The sequence below is a fragment of the Melanotaenia boesemani genome, chromosome 6, assembly GCF_017639745.1.
Source record: "Melanotaenia boesemani isolate fMelBoe1 chromosome 6, fMelBoe1.pri, whole genome shotgun sequence".
NCBI classification, from domain to species: Eukaryota; Metazoa; Chordata; class Actinopteri; order Atheriniformes; family Melanotaeniidae; genus Melanotaenia; species Melanotaenia boesemani.
The window spans coordinates 32,064,811-32,086,776 of NC_055687.1; the positions used below are offsets into that span (position 1 = coordinate 32,064,811).

A 21,966-nucleotide genomic window follows, 5' to 3' on the forward strand; every position below is an offset into this window, starting at 1 on the left:
TGGAGGTTGCAACGCAAACCAAAACTATGCCACTAATACTTCACTTTTTTAAAGGAAGGTACAAATTAATGTTTAGAATCAGGATTACAGAAGGCCAGAATCTGAGTAGCAATAATAAAGCAAAGTCTGGAAAGAACAAGATTGACTATTTTTCAGTTGTCTCCATTGGGAGAAATTTAGTCTCAGTTTCAGGCATTATTGCACAATAAGAACAATCAAGCCAGCACAACAAAAGGTTTAGCTGTTACCTAAAAGTGAAATGAGGATAATATTAAAAAAATTAGAATACACTTTTAGCATCACATAACTTAACAAGGTTTTTCTTGAGTTTTATTTAAAATAAAATCATTGTAGTTCAAGCTGTTTCATTTGGACTTACTCAGAAGAGAAATTAATTTCTACTGCCTCTAAATAAGTCTCAAGCCAAATTAATTGTGCATGACTGTTTGCAGTTTTATGATGGTTGTTGGAAACAGAACACACACAAACACACTCCCACTAAATGTTATTGCGGCAATAAAGTGCCTCTTTAACTAATTTCTTATGAATGCATTTGGAGTTCCATGAATAAACACAACCTCATTGTATATAAAATCTCTCATATCTTAACAGGCTTGTCTCTGTTCTGTGTATAATTCAGCGTGAAATGGAATACAAAGAACCTCCTTTGACAAAACAAGCCATTTCTTAGGAAATGCTCTGTCTCCTTCATTTATTAATGAGTAAGCTCTGGGGTCTTCAGGAGGGTAGGCATCACAGGCATCAGTCTTCAAACTCCCATGTGGCGCTCATCGATTTCACCCTCTCGCTGCTGAAGTGCACCATCAATCAATACAGTAACAAGTCTTCATTTCTACTTGAGAAATGCAGTCCCCAGCTTAGCAGGCACAGAGTCCCAGTGTTGCAGAGAGGCCTTGACCTGCATGTGGCTGTGGGACTCATCTACCCAACATGACTAAAGCCACAACAGCACATACAGTACACAAGAACAAAATATCTTTTAAAATACATGGCTTTGGTGTTACTGCAGCTGAATCTAAAATCTAAGTGAGATGTGCACAGACTTAATTAATATTAATATTTATTTATTTATTTATTTATTCTTCTGCGTCTAAAAGAACATCTTCAGCCTGCAGGAGGGTCATTCTCTGGAAATGGAGCAGTGGCTTGTATTAAGCTGTTCTTTGAAAGTACGCATCTGAAAAAAAGGCTAATTTCAATCATTTTATTCCAAGGTGTTATTTCTAAAGCTTGTTGTACTTATGTAACTCCGCACAGTATTTTGTGACAGTTCTAGCTTATAGTAGTTTTTAACATTCATGCTTTGTTTAGGTTGGGGGTTTTCTGTGTGGAGTTTACATGCTGTCCCTGTGTCTGCATAAGTGTCTCCAGCTAATCCAGCTTCTTCCCCAGTTTAAAAAAACATGCATATGAGGATAATTGTTAATGCAGAATTTACAGTTATTTTGCTTGTGACTGTGTCCAGCCTCATTGTTAGGTGTAGATATAGCCAACCATCCAGCTGGGAAAGGATGGATGTATGAATAGTTTCTGCATTAAAACTACTGACATGTTCTATAACTTTGTTTTAGTGTGATGTTCCAACAACAGGCCCCAAAAACACTGTTTTGGAAAGGCTCGAAGAACCCAACAAAGAGCCTGAGGTGTTCAGGTGTCCTTCTCTAGACACACATCTGATGGAATCTGACTGCATCTGTGGGAAGCAAGACCAACCTTTAAAGACTCCCATCTCACAACCAACAGGATCATTTGCTACCATCCCAGTTCAGCTGGTCTTTGCTTGAGACCTGACTGTTTGGAGGCATGAGGAGTGAATATAAAGGTGGTTGTCATAATGTTATGCATGATTGGTGTGTGTAAAATTGACCATGTTCATTGCAGATGATTTGACTTGTATCAACAAAAGCGTCCCACTATGCTGTTATAGTTTTCCGTTTGTTCTTTTATATGAAAGAAAATAAGTTATTTTCATATAACTTGAATATTGTGATGCCCAGTGAACTTTGGAAAAGATCCTTTGTGCTTTAAAGGTTGTTTAAAGGTCTCCCTCCTCCATAGACATTTACAGTACATCCTTAATGTCTGCTTCATTCATTTTACACTTTGGCAGTAAATGCGCAGGAGGGATTTTGCTTGAACTGATTATGTTTTAACATTAATTAAATAAATGGAAACCAGAAACATTAGTGATATAAGCCATATAGAGTGTGGATGATGACAATTCGTGTTTTCCTTCTCTGCTAGCAGTGTATCAGTCTCATCCCTGCTGTACATCCCAGAATGACAGTTGTCCCATCATCCCCTCCCTCCTCTTTCCTTTCTGGGACGCCTGCATGGTACGGTCCGCTCCTCCCCTCTCCTACGTATCACCGATGGTAGTTTCTATTGGGAGAAGGTCAAATGACTCCGCATGTCTACCCGTGTGTACATTCCTGCTATGGCACACGCCTGATGAAGAAACATTTCAGCTGGTAGCCCCCTCCCATCTGAGTGTGTTTGTTTGCCAGGATCTCACGCGGGACGTCGCGTTATGAGCCCTTAAAAGTAGGTAAGTACACCGACCGTGCAGCGAAATGTTGACCGTTCCGGAGCGGTTCTACCGGCTTGTATCAACCCGTGACTGGACAAGCCGCTTCCTTATTAAGGTTTAATGTTTGCAAAGAGTTGCGTTTCCATGCAGCTGCTGGACGGTGGTCGGATGCTGGAAAAATAGTTGCTGAAGCTGAATCTTTACGACGCTTTCGCGTGTTTGCAGGTGATTTTGACGCAAAAAAGGATCGCGGTATTACGCAGCCACTTGCTCTTTTTATGCACTTTTAATGTATTTGCCTTATTTAAGCTTCTCATGTGTGTTTGACTAAGCATGCCAGGCAAGTCTGTCGTAAGTGAATAAATACTCTTGTGACAGAATAGAGAATGTTGAGGGGAGACAAAAGGAAACAAAACAAAAATGGATGAAAATGAAATGAAAGCCTTTCTAACTGCCTTCCACTGAGGTCTGTGCTTAAGTGGGAGCGTGGAAAGTTCACTCTGCAACTGGAAAGCTCTGAGGAAGGTAGACTTACTGAAGTGAGTCATCTGAGTAAGGCCAAAACCCCCCATCCCCTGCAGAGTAGTATGTAGCTAAGCCTATTACACTATTGCATAATGCAATAAGGTATAGTCCCATAAGGTGCAGAATGAGCTGCCTCCAGGGTATGATGGTGGAAGCCTGTACAGTATATTGCCCAGGCTCCTTTTAAATATCTCATTACACATCCTAATAAAATATGTCGGTTCAGATTGAGGGTGTCAGGTTGTTCTGAGCTGACTGAAGGTCCTCAGACTCAAGGTGCAGGGCAGTTTGCTCAAGGTCAATCGAAAACAGAAGGAGCCAGCGTGCGTTGCATATTTTAAATCATTACACTTTCTAAAAAGTGTCATTTGATCCTTTTTTTAAAATAATGCTACCATAAATCCTCTGAAATGAGATACTCCAGCTTGTGATCATAAATGTTTGGGGAAAAAAGTTCAAAATATATTGGCCTCCTGCAACTTATTGCAACATATTTCAGGTATAAGTTAAACAAAATTGCTTCTAATTAAGCATCAGTTCCTCAGGAGATCAAAACATTTTTAGTGAATGCTCTCCGTTATATGCAAGTATACAAGACAAGGTTAGATCCCAGGCTGGTTTGATGTTGTAGCATCTACCCAGCGTACAGACATAACAGCACTATAGCTCAACCCCTGTAACTCTTGACTGCAGTCTTCTTGATCATTTGTCATTTTTGTGGACCAAATCACTAAACCCCTTCTGCACTGATTAGAATATGAAAGGCTTTTGTTGTTTTTTTGTTTTTTGTTTGTTTTTTATTTGTATTTGGTCTGATACAACCTTTTAAGCCCAGTTGGCGCTTTTATAAGGGCTGGGGGGAAAAGACAGATATAATCACCTAATGTAAAAATAATAATAATAAAACAGGACAGTATTGTTTTTTTCCCCCTAATGTTCACGAAAAAGACTGAGAATGTAATATAATGCAAACGTTTTGTTGTTTAGAAATTATCATAATGCCGAATGTGATCAATGGCATATGTGTGCGTGGACTCATTGTTATGATGGTGTCTTCTTCTGTCAAATAGGAGAAAAAAGCAGGTGAGGATAGAAACTTAACATTTCTACTCCATTTTATATCGGTTTATTCAGGCATAGTCACAGACAGAAAATGTTTGACACTAGTAATACATTCTCTGAGGTCTTTAGATGTCCTTAGAAACCAAGAACATACATATGCATATTATTATTATTCTGGATAAATTCTTAATATACTTTAGGTCGTACGGCCCAAAGTTAAGGTGTTAAAATGGTTAAAGGCATCGTAGTCAGTTATAATGCCATTTTTTTTCCTACATTTTTTTTTTTCTTTTCTCAAACTTAATGCTGAATACTTTAGTAAAAGATTTGTAATCCTAATTTGCAACAGTTTTATTTACTGGCCTTAACAGCCAGATGCTGCAGATGTGTGGGATATAAACACTCACAGAGAACCAGTTTAAAATGGCAAGAAATGTCAGCGCTGTAAGAGATAGTGGTGACACCCACACACACACACACACACACTCATTTACACACTTGTACACCTTGAGTGATGACTCTCATGATGAAATTATGCATGGTCCTGCTGGCTTTGATTAATCCCTCACCCTACCATCATCAGTGAGTGCTTGCTGTTACCAATTGATTACTGAACAGAGATTCATGTCGATGAAACTCAACTATATTGGTGTAGTAAAAATGATTTCATACATGCTGTTTTCAGAAAGGAACTAATTCAATTAGTGTAAAGCAATTTTTTTTTCTCGTGTTTCATGTACATAAGATCGGTGTGATATATTGCTTGTGAGATATATATATATATATATATATATATATATATATATATATATATATATATATATATAGATAATATTTACACATGCATACACACCCACATTTGTTGTGACAAGCTGGTGCTGGAAGGGATAAGGCTTGATTTTTATCGATACTTCAGTGTCTGTGATCTAAAGCCTCCACGGCTGTGTGGTGTTTCAGCAGCTGCTTCTATCTCATTTATCTCTGCGAGCTCATTAATGCACACGTGCGCATAGGTAGAGGCTCGGCACTGCCCCGAGGAAAACAGACGTAGTATTCCTAACAGTAGATATCAGTCGTTCCCAGGCAGTTTTTCCTGAAACATATTTAGTGAAAAGTAGTTTCCGTTTTAAGCTGCTGCCTTTTTGTATAATACAAACTGTTTTACCTGATGTTGTCTGAGAAGTAATGGGAAAGATGTTTAACCTCGAGGGGTTCCATTCAGATATATATGTGGTTCCTCGGGGATTATGTGGTCTCCAAGTACTGCAGCTGAACATAAAATAATAGATTCTGCTTAATTGTCCCTCATATAGGTTTTCATTTGGTCTCAAATAAAGCCACATGGCTGGCTTGTGTAATTGGTTCTCCATGGGGGAGAGGAAGTAGCAGCAGTGGTGGAGGCGAAGGTTTAAATCTGCCTCTGAAACTGGCTAGTGCTAATCCTCGCTCAGACCCCCAACTGAAGTTATGCCCTAGAAGTTGCTGCAATGAAAAAGAGGGAATAATAATTTGGAGAGAGAAAAAATGTTTGAAAGAGTTGTGCTGTGACCAAATCACTTTCCCACTGATCACAGGATAAAATATTTAAATTAGATGCTGTTATGCTTTTTAATAAGGACCTTCTACCTCCTTCATTTCCTAATATGAATCCTTGCAGCCCTAAAACTAAAAATTATAGATTAAAAACTTTTAAATGAAATGTTATTCATAGTCCTTGTATTGTTTTAATTAGTTTGTCCCACATGCAACCAGCTGATAATGAGGAAAATCTAAACTGACCAATAAATTACAATCATCAAATGTCAGTGTGGAAATATGCAGAAACTCAACATGTGAGCTATTACTACTGCTAATGTGGGACTGTTGGATAAAGTGCAGATTTTTCATATCAATCATGTGGTTGTTTAAAAAAATGCTAAGCAATAAGTCTCAAAGTCTAAGGTAAAATCCCCATATATTTAGTTTTTGTAAGGTCAAATAAAAAGTCAGCTTAGTCCTGTAGAAATACGATTATATTTACACTTGAAGAGCTATAATCATGAGAATTTCAATTTTTTTCTCCATGAAAACCTAATCAGGTCAAAATAACCAATATAAAAGTTTTTGATTTCTTTTAGATCACCTGACTTCGGTTAGCTAGCTTTCAGCTAGTATGGCGAGATGAAGCTTCATGTCAATCCTTTGTGTTCTTTAGTACGTATTTCAGTCTGTTTTCAGAGAGCTTGCAGATGTGGAGCCTAATAGAAATTGTAGGGTCAGTGTTGCAAAGTATAGCTAATGTGTGTCCAGCGAAAGGAGGAAAGAAGAAGCTGCAACGAGTTTATTCGTTGCGAAACTACCGCCGTCTACCGCGCTGCCAGTGCACATTGAAATGACCTCCTCCATCGCCACCATGTTTGCTGCTCTGCTGTTCAAACTAATGCTAAAACTCAGAAGTGAACTCTGCCCTCTAGTGGATATGCTGCCTAACATCCACGCCAACATAAAGCCCTGATAGGAAAATGAAGGCAGTGATGATAGACAACATTTAAAATAGATTTAAGTACTTAAAGGGTGTATACATAAAGTTTTTAGACGAGCAGATGTTTGTAGGCATTTTAGCTGTGTATGCGCTCACTGCTGTCCCCAACAGAGGGGTCCCGAACAAGTAGGACAGCTCGGATCCCGTTGTTACGAGCCAGGCCTGACCCTCAGCAGTGTGACTGCATGGGGGAAGAAGAAATAAGCTGTACTTAGCTACAGACATAACCGTGTTCCTGTATCTACACCAGTTATCGTTGGAGTCAGTTCAGACTACCGAAGATTTGGACCATTTATTGCTGTTCACCACCAACAGGCTGACACACCAGCAGCCACCTTACTCTAGTTTGGAGGCTGGAAAGCCGGCTTGGTAACACCATATTCTGGCATTCTTTTTGCCTGTGAACGAGCAAAAAAATAAAAAGTGTAACATCCATCCCATACCAAGCTGAACCCCTTGGTGGAAACAGGGTCTGAAAGTTTCTTGACTGATGCATTATAATCATTGTTTTATTGTAGTAGTACACATACCAAAGTGAACCTCCTCCTTTACATCAGTAATTAAGGGAAATTTATATAATAATGACGGGGGACATTTGTGTTTCCAGACTTTATTAACAAGGAAGAGGAAAATCAGTAGAAATGGGATCAATCCAACCCAATATCGATATTTGGCTCAGATATCAATGTGATTTATGGATTGGATATTGGGCTAAATTCACTGATCCACCTCACCGATTCACAGAGGGAGCTTTTCGTGGTCCCGTCTTTACAGATTGTAAGGATTGTGCAGGTTTAATCCAAACAAAATATGTTTACGCAGAATCAGTTCGTGAAATATTTCCATTAAAAATTCCATTAGTGACCAAACGTCCTCTTTTATCTGGACATGTTGCCTTTTTAAGAGCCAAAAATTGTGTCCGTCCGGATTTTCCAGATCGTCTGGGATTTTATTCTATCTCAGAGATCCCCAACCCTGGTCCTCAAGACCTACTATCCTGCAGGTCTTAGATGTCTCCCTGCTACAACACACCTACTACTACTACTCGGAATTACGAGAAAACTGGAACACACCAAAACTCTCATATAGTCTTGTATGGGCCATTCAAACTTTTCCCAGTAAGAGGATTCAACTTCTTCTCTTTTCTCCACAGTTTTCACGCACATCTTCATAAGACGAGGAGAAGATGAGGTTCATGTTTTTAACTGATGGCTTTGACAACTTGGGGAAGAAACTGTTCAGGAGTTTTAGCTCTGGGTATCCAGCATCTAGGAAAAGCTTGAGAATGCAGAAGAATAAATGTAAATTCATGGATGAACTACAGAAAAAAATCCCATTTTCCTCTTTGTGGTGATGCATGGGAAGCTCAGTGCATGACATGCAAAGCAGAGAGCTTGAAGCTCACATCAGTTCTGCATAAAGACAGTTTTGTCCTGTTCTTTTTTGTGTTTGTATTTATTTATGTTTTGTTTTATAATGCTGCAAACACCGAGCAGAAGGACACACATTTAGCCCAACACTTTAATCATTGGCCAAAAATAAAGAAATAAGTTGTTTTATGTAGGCAAAATAAATTTAGTAAAAAATCTCAGAAGATCAGTGTGAAGTTGGCCTTTTTCATCGTACTGCAGTTGCCACCACTTCCCCACCACCACAAAATCACCACCACTACATGTACTTTTTTTTTTTTCGCCAACTCAGATCTGGTCACCCTACTAAAACTTTTGCAAATCAGCTACATGACGACTTTTTGGCCAGATTAAAAAGCAGCCTCTATGATCGGAGTCTTCTTCAGCAGAAACGAGCCCTCTGAGCCGCAGACCGCAATCTGTCTGCAATGCTGTCAGACTCTAGTGTTCCCAGGTTATTCCCACACATCCTGCTTCCCTTTCAACACATTCTCTTGGACTAAATATTAAAAAAGCAGTTGTTACTGTTAAATTATAACTGGCTTTGTTTGTATTAAGCAGCTACAGTGTGTTTGATTTACTTTTAGAGGGTTTTTTCTTATAAATAATTTAGGAAAACATTAAAATTGGATTAATTTACTTTATCAGTTGCTCTCCTATTAATAAATGTGTGGTTTAATACAGCCTAATGAAACCTTACACAATAACAACAGCAATGTTCACAAATATGTGAATGTAAACTGATTTGGTATGGGAAAATATCTGTGTTGGCTGATATCCAAATTCCAGATATCTGATCGGAAACCCCAAAAAACAATGGATAGGTGCATCATTAAAAGTGAATATGCAGCTGATGACACTTTATTTGCTTTTATTTTAAGGACAGTATTTATTAAACAGTGTTGGGCTTAAAGCAATTCCTCTATCTGGAAAAAACAACTTCACTGATGATGTCTTTCACCATAAATGATGCAAGCCCTGATACACTCTTCATTAAAACTCTTCCTGGATTTCTCGGTACCATCGCTACTGCCAACCACCTGTTGCAATCCTGCTCAAACCTGAACTCAAGGTTGTGATGATTTCTGTAAATGTGCAAGAAGAAATTCCCAGAATTGAAGTTTAAGTGCCACAAGATGAGCATGGAAAGCTTTTTGGTTGCTGGGGTCTGAGACTTCCTGAAATGGAGCAAAACAAACAAAAATGGAATATTGACTTTTTTTTTATCATTTATTTTCATTGCTAATGAATCCAGATAATTACTGGAATTTCCACAGTTGATGAGAAAATTGTCATTCATCACTCTTTTTGAAGTTCTACCTGGAAGACTTCAATGCACAATATTGTAAAAGATCCAAAACAGGATGGAGTTTGATGCTTTTAAGGTTTACAAGCATTTTTTTAGTCTTTCTTCAAGGCAAGGGAAGTTTATTTGTACGTTACCATCCAACGACAGGGTGATTCAAAGTGCTTTACAGAATACTAGAAGCATAATTTAACATTCAGTCTCACCGTGATCAAGCAGGCAGACTGCAGGTCAGAAAGTGGCACTTCAAGCCCTCCCTCACTTTGCTGTATGTAACCAGAGGGCTGATTGGTGTTCTCGCCTCCATCTGTGTGATTTTCATCGCTTTTGCCGGGCTCCCTTGCAGTTACCCCACCGTCTAATCATGATAATCTCAAAAGAGACTTACGGGGGATAAGATCCTCAGCAGTCCTTTTAAAAGAACAGGTAAACTAATAAGCAAGGACAAACATGGAGGAACGGTTGTAGGATGTAGCTTATGTCGTAGTGGGGTGGGCTTGGTTTCGGTCCATAATGGCTTTACCTACATACATAAACAGCTCCATGGGACTGGTTGGAGGATTACAGGATTTGCTAGCTTAAGCCACAGGAACCCAGCTCAATGACCCCCTCATGTCTCCTCCTCCTTCTCTTGAGCAGAACAACAAACCAACCTCCTCTTTCCTTTCGTCCCGGTTGGTTTGGGGGCTGACCATGTGACACAGATTGGTGCATATATGAGCGGGATAAAGAAGGGTAGACACACTCTGTGGAGGTTACATAGTGATTAAATCTGTTTCCTTCGTATTGGATTGTGAGGAATGAGTCTTCTGCTCAGGTTGACATATTCTGATAAATCTGCAAATGTTACTTTAATGACAAAACTTATCTTCCAAATAGCTGTCAGGCTGAATTATGGGCATGTTCTGGGTCCATCTCTCGCCTTGTAAATGGAGCGATGACGTGACAGCCAGATGACATACATCAGAAAGCCAGTGACGCATAGCTTGATGGGAAGATGACATAACTGTCAGCAAACTGAAATCGGATTCAGCCCCATCACTAAAGTTGAGGGAAAATTGCCTTTGGTTCCACGTTGGAACACTGTATGAAAACTAATCAAATCACAGCAAGGGGATGGGGGTCATTTTTGACTGACACTCCATGGGCATTTGTCTCTGTCTGTGTAATATCCTACAGTGAAGTGACTCAGCAGAGAGCAGTCCCCAACCCTGCTGTGTTCATATCTTTAACTCAAACTGACAATGTGCTAGCTCCCGCATGTACCTCACCACAAGCGACTCTGCTGGAATGCAGAGGTTTTATTCTGTTTATTCCACTGACGTCATCACAGACGGCCTCCATGCACACACTGACAGAACAATGAGAAAGCCGAGGTTGTTTTGAATAAATGATGTACTTGGACTGCATGACTCCCAGTAGTTTGTTTGCCATTACGTTACCATATTGCTGGTCAGTTACTGTTTTTTTTTTGTTTTTTTTTTAATATTGTAATACTAAGTTCCTGTGTCAGGATCTTGTGTTCCCCCAGAATAGAAGCTGCAGCCACAGATGCCACATTACAGGTTGTTCTTTATTTTATTTGTTTTTGTACAGGAATGAAACAGTTAGGATGCAAAGTCATATTTCAAGCTGGCATGTAACCTTGTCCCTGTAGCTGTTTTTACACCAAGGTCGTGGTAGTTACATTTGGTAGGTCAGTGCTACATCAGTGTGTCCTTGCATATGGGAGGCTGGCATTGTGGAATCAACAGTAACAACAGTGTGGTTGATGCAAGCTCTTCTCCATTATGGCTCAGTGACAAATTGAAGGGACAATTACTGCGATTCCATGCACAGTCTAATACAGTGTTTTTCAATCCTGGTCCTCAGGGACCACTGCCCTGCATGATTTAGTTCTTTCCAACTCCAGTACACCTGATTCAGATTAATTAAACTGCTTGTTAAGTTCTTTGCAAGCCTGCTAACGAGCTATTCATTTGAGTCAGGTGTGTTAAAGATGAACACCTCTAAAGGATGCAGGGCAGTGGTCCCCGAGGACCAGGATTGAGAAACACTGGTCTAGTAGATCTATAGCAGAGTTTCTCAATCCTGGTCCTCAGGACCCACTGTACTGTATGTTTTAGATGCTTCTGTACTTTACCACACCTGGCTGAAATGAATGGTTCATTGCAGGCTTGCAAAGAGCTTGATGAGGAAGTCCATAAGTCTGATGCAGGGTAGTGGGTCCAGAGAACCTGGTTTGACCGCAGTCCTGCAGGTTTTTCCTCCAACACACCTGACTCATTGTGCAGAAATTAATAGGCTGATGGATACATTTAATTTGAATCAGGTGTGTTGGAGGGCGGACACATTGAAAACCTGCAGGACTGCAGCCCTTCGTAGGATCGAATAGTAGTAGTCGAATAATAGAGTAGCCCTGATCTGTAGTTAAAGCTTAACCCGATAGTTTCCGTCCCAGTGTATATGCACAGGAGGAAAATCTAATTATTGACTGATGTCTTTTACGTTCTTTTTGTGATGATTTTTGTCAGATTGCTCTGGGGGAAAACAAAAATCAGGATTTTTATTAGAGTACCATGGAAATCTGAATATGCTTTAAGTAAGTGGGAGTTGTCTTAAGCTACTCTTCAGACATAATTTCTTTAGCCATTAAACAAAGGAAACAATAATACGTTAATTAGAGTGACTTTGGCTGTGTTAATGTGCACTGAAACTTTACTGTTTTTATAAAAAAAACTAACATGTTTTATATATGTTTAGTTCTGCTAGGGATTTTTTTTCTTCATGTGTCAGGTAAATGTACGTATTGACCTTGTGCTTATTGATCCCCTCTGCTGTACAAAGGGCTTGCATCTCACGTGTAGTGCATGTAGAGCAATGTGTGCATCATAAGCTCAGTTGTTTAGTGAGGGGGGGGGGTTGCGAGAATAAGGTTTCATATGAAATGTGTGTGAAAAGGTATGGAACTTCTAGTTGTCGTACAGCTCTGCTTTTCTATAGAAACATGCACATTTACAGAGTCTAACATCTTATATAGAGTTTTGAAACTGAAAGCACCTTGATGTTTAAAATTAAACACATTTGATCAATTTTAACAATCCATCCAGCTCAGTGGTATTCCTGCTGCGTGGGGCTGACCACAGTCCAGTCATAAATGATAAACTGGCCCAATTATCGGAGAAAGAATGTCATGCTTATCATAAATTGGCTCTATTTGGAGTCACAAGGCCAGACATTTTTTTAATGGATAAAAAAAATTGTGATGGTGTGCCCCCTGTAAAGAAAACAAAACAGTCTTATATTAGCTTAGTAGACTGCACACTACTGATGATAACCTTGTGCCATGCATGAAAATCCACTTACTCATCCGCTGAAAGAGATAACACTTAAGTTGCACCGCCCACTGAGTGGGTAGGAAGTGGACCATTAAATACCACAGTATAATGTTAATTGTACCTTAGTTTCATCTGCTAAGTCCAAAAAGGAAGGTGAATATACAATTCACCAAGAAATATGACTTCACATGCACTTTTTTTTTTTATGTTTCTTCCTTATGTCCTCTTTTCCTTGATTTATTGTTTTATTTTTTAGCTGAACCAGTCCAGCCAGATGATTCTGAATATCTGAGCTCAGCATCTTTGTCCTAGAAGTTCAGAAAAGTTTTCTAGCTATTATGAAACTGACCCCACAGGCACAATTTTTATTTATTTATACCTTCTTGCCCTATGATTAAATTCATTCTTGAACTGTTTTTAATAAAGGAATCTAGACTTTGGTCCTCGAGGGCCATTGTCCTGCACACATTTCGTTTCACATTAAATGGATCCAACAACTTGTTTTCACATCCTGCTCAGTGGCCCATTAAGTCAGGTGTGTTGAAGAATGCGAAACATCTGACACCTGCAGGATAGTGGGCCTTGAGTAGCGGCGTTTGAGTTCCCTGGTTTAATAGAAAAATAGACTCCCATAGCCCGATTACAGGGGCATTTTCATAAGTGAAGGCTGAGGATTTAAAATCACCTGAAGCACACCATTTCTAAAGGCTAGAACGGGCCTCCTGGTGCTCTGTGATGCTGCAGAAAGAGAGAGAAACTGATCACAGCTTTGATTTGTAGCTGCAGGGAGAACCTAAAGATGTTAGGTTTGTTCTCTTAATTTAATATTTTTATTATATTATTTTGTCTGAACTAATCTAGTTATAGGAAAGGACAGGCTCAGCATCCAACTTGTGTCAGTTGTCATTTAGGTCTGCAAATGTCATTGGGAAGGTAATGTCAATACACGTGTGTCATTAAAGCCGTGCGATGTTTGCAGAGCTAAATCAAACATGAGGATCCATTATCCCCTCTCAGCTAATGAATGGCTGGCAAAATTTTATGTTAAGATTTTTCATTTACCGGGGAAACGCTGTAATGCAGGCCAATCTGAGAGGGACTTAACTCACTTTATGTTCCAAGAGACGTAGGTAAGATGCCCTTCAGAAGATGATAATCAGGCATCGCTGCCATTAGCCCAGTGTAAAAATGAGGGTCGGAAATAACAAGATTGTTTATTCCTTGCCTACTAATTGATGGAACATTTCCATAATGGCATTTTGTTTCCTGCCAGGCTAGCACGACCCCCGTACGTGCAACCAGACACAACCAAAGATGTGAACTGGAGAGATGAAGGATTGAAGTGGGGGGGATGCAGACAATGAAACAAGGAAGAAACTGGAGTGAAGAAGAGAAGAGAAGATGAGTCATATTACTGCAGCAAACCAGGCACTGATTAAAATGCCACTGCAGCTGCTGGACTTGGATTTTGATTTTTTTTTTTTTTTTTTTTTGTCTGGCCCAGACTGGAGGTTAACTGCATATACTCACTATATTTGTTTAAAGCACAGTTTTTTGCTCATATAATCCTTTGATGTCTTGTCCTGAAGTCTGCCAGCATGTCCAGCTTTAGGATTTACGAGGACAAACGGGACAATAGCCAAACCATCCCAGCTAGGAATAAAGCAGATATTTGAATTCTTAAAGAAAAATTGACTTGCATCACTTAGAAATATCAAGTTTTATATTTGTGATCACTGCTGAAATGTTTGCACTTCTTTGAGCTTGAGCTGGATGCCGGGCCAGCTAATCCTGCTTCTAATCAATACTTCACTCGTCTTGTTTACAGTCTGGATTTCATCCAGAAGCCAGCCCACTTCATATCTTTATTTACATTTTCAGTTTACTCAGTCATTCACAAAGGCCACATCATGGCGCTTTGAATTGTATATCTAATTTAGATGTGTTGACGGTGGACTGAATTCTGTACATGTTGAGCTCATCCATGTTTTATGTGAAACCCGTCAGCCCAGAGCTGGGAGCTGCTTCTGTCTGGCTGTACACATCAGTTCAGCGTCATGGTTGTTTTATGGTCAGCAGCTTTTGGCTGAAGTGCAGATACCTGCTATTCCTATGTCAGTCTGTGGAATTTGCCTCAGTCCATTACATGCTTGGATACTGATGGTGTTTGTCAGGATGCTCTGTCCGGCCAGAGACAATTAAGACGAAACACAGCGATGGCTTAATGAAGCTCGGCAGGAAAAACATCCTCAAACATGGTTCTTTAGCCACCGAGATAGGAGGAGAGTGACAGTCACATCTGAGCAGGAACACACATCTGCTGTGTAGAGACTGGTGGTGGTGTGCCTCTGACTTTCATCATTTAGAATATCTTAATAAATGATGCAGAGTGATGCATGTTCTTACATGTACTTGTTGTACTTAATGTTTTGACTGCAGCGTGTACAGTAGGGAGTAACGCTGCGATCACAGGTTCAGTTTTGACACTTTGTCAGACATGTTGACTGAAGCTGAGCTGAACATCCACACACTGAACGGAGTGGATTTAAGTTGATTATCTGCCTACAACATGCAAACCCGAGTGAAGGCTGTAGCTTTGCTAGACTAGCTGTCTGCATTTGCTGGCCTAAATCAAGTCTTAATATCAAACATTAGGTCATCACACAATGATGACTTCCAGATGGTGATGCCAACCAACCTTCAGACATAACTCCCTGTAATAAATACTCTGTTGTCTCTTTTTTTTTTTAGCTCAGAAAACCACAAGATGTTTTCTTTTTTTAAGTTTGTGCATAGCCATTGAGCTCTCATTGCAGGCCATTTCTGTTTTTCTGAAGAGCTCAACGAGCACTGATCTGAAAGTTCCACACTGGAGGAACTTTTCATTTCATGCACCCCTGAAAATAGGAGCTGCCGTTACTTAGTTTGGATGTAAAGAGTGAAAAGTGTTAATATCTGCTCAGAGAATATGTCAATGTGTCGTCATAGTTTCATTCACACTGGTGCTGTTTGGTCCACTTAAAACCAAATCTAGTCAGTTTCAATGGGTAGTTCGGTTTGTTTGGAGTGGTGTGAACGATCCTTCACACGGACCAAAGAAGTAACTCTGGTCAGCCTGGAAACCGGACCAGGGTTCATTTACAAATGAACCATAGTGTGGTTTGCTTCTATTGTGAAAGTAAATGAACCATCCGGTGGATTAAAAAGAGGAAATGATGCAGGACACGTCGTAGCGGAGCTTGCTGGATAAGCTCGCTGTAGGGCTGGGCAATATATCGAGATTTTCAAATATATCGAGACTTTATCAGACGCAGTATAGAAGGAGGGAATATCGTTTATATCGAGATAGCAATTTTGAGTTAAAAGCATCTTTCCTTTTGGATTTTACACAGCTGTATTTTTATTGTCATTAAAAAGTATTTTTAATGTAGTTTTAGGAACATTTAATTTAATATAAAGGTACTTTAATTTCAGGCAGCTGGTTTAATGCACATGTGCTGCTGATTCTTGTCTCTTTGATTACTTGACAAAAAAAAAAAAAAAAAAAAAAAAAAAAAAAATATATATATATATATATATATATATAAATAAATATATTGAGATGTGTGTATATATATATATATAAATATATTGAGATGTATATCGGGATTCAGGTAAAAAATATCGAGATATAAGATTTGGTTCATATCGTCCAGCCCTAGCTCGCTGGCTCTCACACTAAACATATTCTTGTGAAAACTGCATTAGAGAAACCTCACGACTGTGTAGATATGGTGTTGCTCCAGTGTTAACTTGCAGTGAATGAGTCAGCTCATGGCTGATCAATGAGGCGGGTTTTTCTTCTTCCTCCTGATTTTTCTTTTTTTTTTTTCGTGGTCAATGGTCATTTCGAGCAATGCCGCTCCATATGAGCAGTCCCTGTTGTCCAGGGTGTTTGGTCCTCTTGACTAAAGTTCAGTGTAAAAAACAGACCAAACCAAAGGATGGTGCAACATTGCTCTGTGCTCCCCAGCCAATTGAAGTCCCCCAGACTATTCTCGTGTAAATGCACCCCTAGTCACAGTGTGATAGAAGCTCTGGCATGTTCTAATGTGTATAGGGTGTTTATTTCCCCTTCAGGGTCACATATAAACAATCACCTGCTTTGAGGGAGAAACTGATTTTTATGCATTCACAGTGGTGAAAAGTTCTTTTGAAACCCCTACTGTTACGTATTTATTTATTTATTTGTTTGTTTGTTTTTTTGTGTTTGTTTTTGTTTATGGAGCATAATCCCTGAAGGACTATTGCTCACACATAAAGGCTTGTGTCCAACTTGTTTCAGTGTGTAGTCTAGAGTATGGGTTGAAACCACAAATCCAGTGTTTTTTTTTTTTTGTTGTTTTTTTTTTTTTTTTTAATTATTATTTTATTATTATTACAGTCATTTAGCAGTCATTAGCTTTTATCTAAAGCAACTTACAGTGGTTAGGCACTAGCGTTAATGGTCTTGCCTAAGGACCCAACTGGAAGGTGTTAGTGTTCATCCCCTGGGGGAATCAAACTCTGGTCTCCTGTATGGGAGACGGATGCTCTGCCAACTAAGCTATCCAGCTGCACATTTACATGTACATTGAAATGATTTTATTAGGCATCAATCCTGTAAACTTGTACACTTTTTATGTAAATGCATCCTCCTGTTACATATGGTTAAAACAGTCATTCAGACATCTTTGCCATGTCGGGTTTGTAGCTTTATATCTTATTGATGAGGGTTTGTAACTTTATATTATTAATGACATTTCTGATGCTCTTTTCTTTTCAATTTTTTTGTCTTATTGGATAATGGCAAACACTAAACCATTATTTATTAACACAATTCATGTGAAGTGATGCTTTTTATTTTAGATTCATCGATAGTTCACTAATAACTATCATTTTACTTATTTAGACCCGTTTTTCTTCTGTTCAGATTAGAGAGCACAGTCTTTTTCAGGAAGTTCTGTACTTACACTGCAGGAGTTCCAGTTATTTAGACCTTTCTCTTCTTCTGTCAGCGGTGCAAGCTAAAGTGGCTATTATTAATGAGCGGTAGCCTTTTAGGGTCAGCTGTAGCACTGCAGGAGACTCAGCAAACTGTAATCACACTACACCTTTTATTTAAATGGCTATCAGGATTTGTGTGTCTAACCAAGTCTTCTGCATCAATCACAGCTATGTTTGGAGGGAGGGGGGGTTAAATGTCTGTTTGATGCATCCCTGTCTGTTTATATTGTAGACATGTTATCTGTTTTTGATTAAATGAAAGGAAACAAACTGGAGCTAGCAGATGCACACATCATGCTGTAACATAACGCCAGTCCCCTGGTGGGAAATTACTATTGTCGCTCCCTAACGCCAGCTTCACTAAACGTTGGTGTGAGGTCATTGGTAGTAACAAGGACGGCGCTCAAGACACAACTTTAAGTTTCTACACATTTTTTTATAAGATGCATGGAAACATTTATGTGTCAGTCTCTGCAGATTATGGAATATATTAAGAAAAGGATCAGCAAAATGGCACCCAGTTTTAATTCTTTTTGATTTGTATTGGACTGTTAGCAACAAAGATCTTTCAATTTTTAGTCTGTGATGGAAAAACCGCTGTTAGATTTTCTCAGGATGAGCCATGACAGATAATAATGAGCAAACTATTCCACTCTATCAGACTGCACAGGAGTTTGCTAGAGACTCAGAATTCAGAAGCAACTTGTATGTAAAATATTATTAAAACTATGGAACTGATCCTTATATGTATAATGGATCTAGATTGTTCTATAAATTCTTAACCCATTTCTCGGGTATGTTAAGTGTGGCACAATGGGTGTTGAGCGGCTGCACTGAGGTCGAGCAGCAGCAAAGTCTGAAGTCATTAAAAAGTCATGTGGAACCCTAAGCGGAGCTATTTTAGTGCTATGTAGCATTCTCTAAAATGCTGGTCTTGTTGAGCTCTTAGAAAAGTTGTTTTAATAGCAGTTTTTCAGGTTTTGTGGAAAGTTTAGGTCCATCTTTCATCTGTTTTAGATCAAAGCCAGGCCCCTTTTTAAACAGAGGCTTCATGTATTAAGTGATCTTGAACACATTTAGAAGAAGAGAAGAAGCTGCTTAAAATTTGGAGCTGACAAATTTCCATATTGATCCAGGAGTTTAAACAGAATAATGTGCAGTCATTTGGATTTGGACTTCCTATAGTAAAGTAAACGAAGGAATGTGCAGAGATCTGGAAGAATCCTCGGAGATCTTGGCAGGGTGATGTTTTGTGCACTGATGTGATAGATTTACTACAATTTATTGGGTTTTTTTTTAGTTGGAATTGGAGCTACATGATCCATTCTAGGCATGTAATTAGGACACAGCTGAAATTTGTTTAGCAAATACCTGAAACTGATTTGTTAGCCAAACTTTAATCACTGTCCCAAAAGATACTACATAGGAGCTGGGCCAATTTTAATCCATTCAGTTCATGTTTTGAACATGGCTCCTTATACTTTTTCTTCTACTTAATAAAGACTTATTGGTTAGTTTAAGTTTAAGCCCACTGGCAGCTGAGGGTAGCTTCATATAATCCCATTAATGTAAAAAGTAGTTTCAGTTTCTGTCATGGTTTGGTGTAGATGCACAGAAACTCTCCATTTCTTTATTTTTTCTGAGAGGAGTGAAGGGCTTGTAATAATTTCAAAGCCCTGCAACACTTCCTATTGCTTATAAAGCGATAGGAAAGGAAATTGCACGACTTTGGCATGATCTCCTTCAACTCCCAGGGCTCCTTCTGACTAGATAAACAATTTTCTTTAATGAAATTAAATCTTTTGCAATAATTGGCTTTTCTTTGTGCATGTACCTGCAGCCTTTTATGGTGAGGCATTTCCCATCTCATTAATAGCCCCCTCCTTTTTTCCTCGTATGAAGGTTTTGCAATATTAACCAATACGTCTGCTAGTCAGTCTGCATTTTCATTTTCTTTTATCCAGTTATAAGCAGTCTGAGGAAAATGATCCTCCTTTCCTTTCACCTACCTTCAGAAATGGTTTTTGGTTTTCTTTAGATGATGTATTCCTGCCTGTAGTTGATTGGCAGGAGAAAACAGGCCGAGTCCCGGCAGAGACACAAGAGCCAAAAGTAAACAAACATGCTCTAAGACTTAGTACCTGGTAGTATTGATAATAATGGACCACATCAGCATCTCAGCAGCAGCAGTGAAGGGAAATTTACTACAATGACAACAAGATGTTCATTGTCAGGGTGCTGATGAGCTAATTGGATGTTTTGCTTGTAAACTGAAGTAAAGACTTTTTCGTTTGTGCTGGAACATCTACATGTTTGTTGAAAAAGTCATTTTCCTGATCAGTTCTGATTAGACACTTTTTTTCCTTCTTCTTGCAGCAATTCCACTCACATTTTCAATCAAGGAATCAAGGAATCTTTATTATCCTGTGAGGGCAATTTGTTGTGCAGCCACACGTGGTTCAAAAGTTCCAGTAATACAGACTGTTATGGTTTCTTCACTTTTTATGTTCATTAAAGAATTTAACTAATTAGTTTCTTTCACATCAGCTGAGAAGACAAAACGCTAGACTTTTTGTGTTAAACTTTATTTTAAATCATTTTTAATTTTTCTAGGGTCATAAAGCTTCTGAAAACCATTGCTGACGGCCTTTCAGTTATCTGTTACAAGTTCAGTTCACCAGTTCAGCTGATGTTTCAGGAAGAGACGGCTGCTTTTTCATAAATGACTGAATGGAATTTATTATTTTGGGTCCCCATTTAGACGTGAAACAATCAATTTTAAAGCGAGCTTTTGGAAAGCAGCAAGGAGTTTAAATGAACCAAGTTTGAATCCGACTGATTGGTGGCTGGTTTGCGTCACCAAAGGGCAGCGGAATAGATGATGTTAAAAGTGGTTGGACATCAGCAGAAGCAGAAGTTGTGTTAAGTGGAAATTAGCACTCTTATCTACAGCAAGGAGAGGATAAAACAAGCCAAAAAATAAAAACAATACTGCGAAATGGAAGAAAATGAAGATCTTCAGTGAATTAACTGGGTAGTTTTTTTTTTTTACATGTATGTCACTAAGTGTTCCTTTGTTGCATTATGACGTTTATTATGTTGCTCCATGCTGATTGCAACCAACTGTGCAATGCACCTAATTACAAAATTATAGATAACAAACAAATAACATAAATAATGGATAAAGAGCTAAAAATACAATAAATAAGATTAATAATTTATATGAAATGGAAAAAAATGCAAACCAGGACTGTTTCTGTAACTTTTTTTTTTTTTTTTTTTAAATGCAAGCCTGAAACTTTTTCCATTTTTTCTATGTGACATCTTCATTTCTCTTCACAGGTAACACATATACTGATCTTTACACATCTTAACAAATCTCACAAGTGTATTCAAATAGACCTTGTGATTGCAGATAGACTCATTTCATCATAAATATGCTACTTTTTGAGCAGAGGTCTAATAGAGCTCAAAGGGTTAATTCAGTCTGCCAAATCTGAGTTTATACTTGCAGATTTAAAGCAGTACCACACATTATAATCATATGTAAGTAAACTGTTAATGTACTGTATATGAAGTTATGAAGTATATTTGTACAAAAATAGTAGCCTTCACGATGTTCATTTCCTAAAATGTGCTGCAGATAATCTGGCCTTTATGAAGCGGATGTTTAACAGATATATAGCACATAGTCCTGTTGCAGCTTTATGTCCAAATACTGTCCAACATATATTAATCCGGCCTGCCCTCATCTCCTAATGAGACTTTTTATGCAGGACGAGCTAAAGTGGTTAATAAGACAAACATTCAGTCCAAACAGAGTTTTGCTGAAAACACATTTTCATGTAGAGCATTTTAATGGAGTGTGTGTTTTGTTTGAACTGTGAGACGACTTTAATCCTAATTCCACCTAACTGCATTAATGAGTACGTGAGTCTTAAAAGTATTACACTCAGAGCAATTAATTTTAACTGCAGGCTAACTGAAATATTGCTGTTTGTGAGATTAGTGAGCCAAACATGATACAGTGAAGTTAGAATAAATTCTGTTTGTTACCTGAAGGAATCATTAAATGTTTCCAGTGTTTCACAACTTTAACCTTCCTGACTGCCTAATTCAACTTTCCTCTGCTTCTCTGTCCCATTTTTGACACGTGCAGTGTGCATGTGCATCTATGTGCTTGTGTGTCAGACCAGTGGAGGGGTGGGGGGGGGTAATGGCAGATATGA

At 38.7% G+C, this 21,966-nt stretch overlaps 1 protein-coding gene across 3 annotated transcripts in view; it reads left to right on the forward strand.

Moving 5' to 3' along the window:
• Nucleotides 1–2,439: 2,439 nt before the first annotated feature.
• Nucleotides 2,440–21,966, forward strand: part of oxr1a (oxidation resistance 1a) — a 184,522-nt gene continuing 164,995 nt past the window's right edge. The window contains exon 1 of one of the 3 annotated variants that reach the window (XM_041986978.1): nt 2,440–2,569. The gene's annotated coding sequence lies outside the window, so the exon portion shown is untranslated. The remainder of the gene's footprint in view (nt 2,570–21,966) is intronic. The other 2 variants (XM_041986974.1, XM_041986975.1) reach the window with 2 other exon arrangements.